The sequence below is a fragment of the Gekko japonicus genome, unplaced genomic scaffold, assembly GCF_001447785.1.
Source record: "Gekko japonicus isolate JY-2015 unplaced genomic scaffold, Gekko_japonicus_V1.1 scaffold680, whole genome shotgun sequence".
Taxonomy (NCBI): domain Eukaryota; kingdom Metazoa; phylum Chordata; class Lepidosauria; order Squamata; family Gekkonidae; genus Gekko; species Gekko japonicus.
The window spans coordinates 784693-790972 of NW_015167558.1; positions in this window are offsets into that span (position 1 = coordinate 784693).

Here is a 6280-nt window from a genome sequence, read left to right on the forward strand (position 1 = left end):
AATAAAAATTGCAGTGTCCTTTTTTCTAATTATAATTTATGCCACAAAACGTTAGATGTAATAGCAGTAGCTAGTTTGGTACATTTTGTATTTCATCATCATCACCATCATCATCACCATCATCATCATTTTTCATTCTAGGGGTCTACACATTCATCATCATAAAATGCTACCTTTATCCTAATTATGAGATTTCTGTGTAATTAATTAGTCAATACACAAATCTCTTATTAAGATCTAGATTTGTTTTACTTTGAATAAAGCAGGACTTATTATTGTTATTATTAGATTATATACAATTACTCCACTAAATCCTCAGAATATTGGTTTTTAAAAATAGTTCTTTGCATAGAATGTATCTTCTACATCATACTTTGTTGGGAAACGCACATTTTAAATTATGGCACCCACATGGGGACACTATTCTCTCTGCAGAGGCTGTTGCTTTCTTATTAAGCAGGAAGAAAAGCCACAGCTCCTGTGTGCAAACACAACAAGAGACAAAAATATCCATGACTTACTTTGCAGCATAGCATTACAGAGAATATTTCTACCATCTTGTCTTGAACTTGAATGTTTGTCTGGTACTGTTGTGTTATCTCTGTTGCATACTTAAACAGCAATCATCTGCAAAAAGGGGAAGGACTTAGCATGAAGATTAACATTTCTGACTTACAATCAGTGTTCCCCAGGCCTCGGTTCCTGCCGGAGCACACTGGAGCACCGCTCTGCCAGTCAGGAGCCCAGGGGTGTAAGCCCCACCCCCTGCTCTTACCAGCCATCATTTGGGACACGGTGGGGGGGCGAAACGTTCCCCTGCCTCCCTGAGCCCCGGGGTGGTGGCCTTGGACTCGTAGGGGCAAATTCCACCTCTCGCGTGTGATGTCTGAGCGGCAATGCGAGGGGTCATTCTGGCTCCCCCAGCTCTCAGGAGGGGCTCTTTAAAAAGTTATGGCCTCCGGTGCTGTTCTCGGTGCAGCTGCGACGCGGAGGGACGGGGCAGGGCAAAATGTTCCCTTGCCTCCCTAAGCCCCGAGATTAGGGTTAGAGCCTGAAAAATGGTCTGCAGAGCTGCCCCCCACCCTCCCCTCCTTTTTCAGGCTCCGTGCTAGAACACGGGGCCTATAAAGGGCCAGCCGAATGTCAATTTTGGCCCCATTATATCCTATGGGCCATTGAAGTCAATGGCAAAAACATTGGGTATATTCTGGGGGCTGTAGGAGAGGGGGTTTGAGGGAGAGGCTCCAAACTCACAGGATATCTGCTGGAGCCTCTCCCTCAAACCCCCTCTCCTACAGCCCCCAGAATATACCCTATGTTTTCGCCATTGACTTCAATGGCCCATAGGATATAATGGGGCCGAATTGCCACCAAAATTCGGCGGCAATTAGGCGGCAAGCCGATTCAGATCAGAGAATCTGAATCGGCCCGCAGCAGCCCGCAAGGGGAACCGAATGTGGAGGCTGTGGCGGGTGGCCTGAAACAGAGCCCGCTGGCATCTCCCAGTCTGTATCTGGCATCCCCCGCCAGTGGCCGGGAGGTACCTGGCAACCCTAGTATGAGCTTCTTTAACATACATGTATGTGAAGTTACTGCCCACCCTCTCTCTATATTTCATTGTATCTAAAGAAGAGTGTTTGTGCACAAAAAAGCTCATCTGTTGATCTTAAAGGTGCCACTGGACTCAAGCCAGGATTTAGTTTGCTGAAAAGTATTTGTTGTACATAGTGTTTCAGATTTTGTTGCAAAGTTTGTTGCAGCCTAGTGTGCTAAAAAACTGGGGCCGGCCCTGAGAGGAGGCCAGGGGGTGGGGACATGTAGCAAGCCCCTACAGATTTTACCCCTGAGCACTCTGTAACGCTAATTCAGATTCATCCCAGCTGCATGTATGCAGGACCAGCCCTAGATCCAGTGGTGCCCCAGGCAAGTCCTTCCCCTTCCAATAGTTCCAACTTTTGAACACCTTTTTAAAAATTGTGTGTGTGTTACCCTCACAACAACCCTGTGGGGTAGGTTAGGTAGAGAAGGGGAGATTTGGCCCGGGGTCACTCAGCCAGCAGAGTGAGAATACAAACCTGGGTCTCCCCACATCAATCTGCAACTCTGACCACTGTGCAGTGCTGCCTCTACTGATCTGTAATGTTCCAGAGGTGTTGTAATGTAATACTCAGTTTCTCAAACGAGTGTATGCCTGTCTGTTGGTCCACTTAGGAGTCTTGATCCTGGTTGTGTGGTGGGCTAGTTGTGGCAAATGGTAGGGAAGCTCAGTATTTCTGTATACAGTTGTAGGGGCTTTATTGTAATTTGGTATGGCCTGATATTATGTTCTTATTCCAGTGTGGGGTGTGTGGGTGGCAATGGAAGCTGAGTGATAGGGTCTCTCCAAGTGATTGCCAGAAGTGAGATGCATCCTGGTCTTGTGTCTTACAGATAATCTTACAAATAGTCCTTTGCATTTATATCATGCTTTCAACTTTAAAAGGATCATAATGCTGATTATGTGAACTTAGGCAAATCACGAGAGGTAGAGCAGGAAGGGTTGCATCAGTGCTTAGTTCTTGTGGCCCTTTGTTACACGTCCAGGGAAATGCTGATCGCCACTTTGGGGCCAGGAAGCCCCCCAGTTTGGCCCCCCCAGTGATCCTGGAGGGCTTTTTAAATCATATTCTGGGTGTGGAACCGTGGAACGGGGTCACTGGGGTGTGTGGGGGGGTATTGGTGAATTTCCTGCATTGTGCAGGGGGTTGGACTAGATGACCCTGGAGATCCCTTCCCACTCTATGAGTCTATGATTCTATAATTCACCCAGGCTGGCTGTGGGCACACCAGCACCCTGAGATCCTCCCCCTCCCCTTTTCCTTTGCCCGACTTGGAAGCGAAGGGAAGGGAGAGGGGGGGAAGAATGGATCCCAGGTGCTTCTGCCTGTCAGAGGGGCTGGTGCACACTTCCGGTGATGTCAGGGGGTGTGGCATATGCTAATACGTTATGCTAATGAGCTCCTGCAGCTCTTTTTCTATGAAATGACCCCTGGTGTTCCCTCTAAGCTGAGTTAGTGTGAGCTAGCTCACAGTTTTTTAGCTTCCAGCTCACATATTTTTCTCTCAGCTCAGGAAGGATGGCTCCAGAGCAAACTAATTTATACAGTAGCCAAATCGCTCGCTCACCACTTTAATGCCAGGAGCTCACAAAGTCGCATTTTTGCTCATAGGACACCACAGCTTAGAGGGAGCATTGCTTACAATAGGTCATTTTCTAACTTTACAATATTTACTCTGTAAAAATTATGTTCAGTTTATAAATATCTGTAGAGGGTGATTACTTAGTGAAAGAATTTCTCTCTATCACACGTGATATCACTTATATGTATCTGCATCCTCAACCCAATGTGTTTCATGTTAATGCAATCTCATCCTATTGATTGTGCTGATTTACATTGTGTAATCTGCCTTGAGTCTCAGTGAGAAAGGTGGACTATAAATAATACAAATAAATAAATAATCTGCAATACATTTAGCCACTTGTCCATGTAATTAAGCCAGCTGTGTCTCATTTATCTCAGTACATTCTGCAACTAAACCATATAGATCAGTTTTAGATGCAGTGTTCAAATCAGTGACCTGCTCTACTGTAGCCATATCCTGAAATACTGGGCAGGAACAACACTCCGCTTTGCTTGCCAACAGACATTTACATCTAAACTTAGTTTCACTTCAGGCAGCTCCATGACATCTAAGGGCTACACTAGATGGCACAGTGGCCATGGGTTTGACCCTGTGGTTGCTGACATTTTTAGGGAAGGACCTGACTGTTTAAAAAATCCTGTGATGTCCCAGTGCTGATCAGGCCTGCAGCATGGGCAGACCAAGCAATTTTGTTCCTTTCCTGCACCATTTCAAGTAGCAAATGTCTAGTTTGGCCCTGAGAGTCAGAAGGCTAGAGAGCTGACAGAGCAAAGACTAAGAACCATAAGTCCCCGGAAATGGTGCCAGAGGGAAATCCAGCAAGCAAGGGGTCAAGAGCCAGAGAGAGCCGATAGGCTGTAAAGGGCAATCCTGACATTAATCCTTAATCCTTTTTCTCCAGCCATGGCAGTCTTTGGTTCCTTTCTTTGTGTGAGTGAGATGTGTTGGTGGGGAATCTTATAAAAGTCATGGAATAAGTACAGCTTATCTAATGAGCTAGGAACTAGTGAATCCGCTGGTAGTAAAGAATGCATTTATGAATAAATGGACAGTTATCAAAATGGAGGAAAATAAACTATATTAGGAAGCTTGTTCATAAACCATCTGGAGGCAGGGATAAGCAGCAGTAGTGAAGTATCCAAATTATTTAGAATGATGAAAACCTAAGCAGACTGTGAAGAGGATTTCTCCAAATGGATGAATGGACAACAAAATGAGTATCAGTGTAAATAAATGTACGGTGATCAGCCCTGTAGCCAGCCCTGGGGGGGGCAGGTGGGGGGCAGGTCACTTAGGGGCCTTCCTGTCCCTTCCAGCTGGGGAAGGAGAGTGAGAGAGAAAAGGCGTGCCTTCTCTTTCTCTCTTTCCTTCTCCAGACTCCCCCCTCGTAATGGTGGGGAGGCTGGGGAAAGAAAGGGAAGCCACCCTGCCGCTTCTGGTCAGTTTCACTCCCTCCGATCAAATGTTAAACCCAAAACTGATGCTTATTGAAGAAGAAAAAAATCCTACTCACTTATATGGGATTTGAATTAGCAGCACATAACTAGGATAGGGGTCTTGGTGTCATAGCAGACACTTCAATCAAAGTGTCAACTCAGCATGCTGTAGAAGTAGAAGGGAAAGGACATGGTTAGGAAAGGGATTGTTAGGGAAAAGGCTGAAGATAAAGTGGCAATACAGGTCTATGGGGAGACTGCATTTGGAATATTGTATACCTATTGTGCCACCCAATCTAAAATGATATTGTTTTGCTGTCCCTTTTAAAAGAGCCAAAGAATTCGGATATTTTAAGTTTAGCAAAAAAAAGACTAATAACAGGGAAAGTATAGGAGTCCTTTTGTTGTTGTTGTTCAGTCGCACAGTCGAGTCCGACTCTTTGCGACCCCATGGACCAGCTCCCGCCAGGCCTTCCGGTCTTCCGCCGTCCTCTGAAGTTGGCTCAACTTCATGTTCGTTGCAAGGACTAATTGATGCAACATGACAGGAGTCTACCATGTGTCAAATGGATAGACCTTGTTCTCCATCACCCGTAATACCAGAACAAAATTTCACATAGCAAAATTGATGAGTGGTCGATTCAGGACAGACAAAAGACAGGATGTTGAATCAGACAGACACCCATCCTAAAGAACTGGAATTACATATTGTAAGTGCTGTCAAGTCACAACCCAGCAAGGGGCTTTCAAGGCAAGTGAGAAGCAGAGGTGGTTTGTCATTGCCTTCCTCTGCAAAACCTTCTTTAATGGTGTCCCATCCAAGTACAGATCCTGCTCAGCTTCTCAGAGGTGACGAGATCAGGTTATTGGAATTAATAACCATGACTTGCATTTAAATATTTGCTAAATGTTTGTTAAAAATGAAAGCCAGTGTGCCATAGTGAACACAGGGTTGGATTTGGACTGAGGATAACACAGGGAAAGCCTTATGTATGCTACTGATAGAGCCTTGCAGGAAGGCCAGGACACACATTAGATTAATATGTAAAGAATAAAGCTAAAACTCCCAACCTATCAACTTTGCCTCAGTCCTCCCCTTCTCCTATAAGCTATTTCAAATGGAAATCCTCAAGCAGAAGGAGTGACCAGCTACGACTAAAATGCTCTATGGGAGCAATACTAAGCTTGACTACTGAGAAGTAAGTCCCTTTTTATTTAGTGGAGCTCACGCCCATAAAAGTGTTCTTAGGATTACATCCAATGTATCCTCTAATTAGCACATCTTGGCGCAAACATGATGGAATAACTGTCATCATTATGCCTTGTTTGTGAACTATCCAGTGGCATCTGGTGGACAGTTGCTGGAGACCAACGGGCTAGATGGATTCATCAAGACAATTTTTAAATACTCATGTTCTGTTAGAAGAGTGTTAATGATCAAGCTTAGAGAATGGATTTTCTTAGGCACTTACTACCGAAACCTAGGCAGCTATCATCCCATTTACATTGTTGACATCTGCATTATTTCGAAAAAGATTAAAACAAACTGGAAGTATTCATTGATTTGCTACGCTTACAGCAAATTAGTGGTTTAGGGGACAGCAGTGACAGCCCATAAAGCAAGCTGTGTATATGTTTACATCTCTAAAACAGTTGCTGCT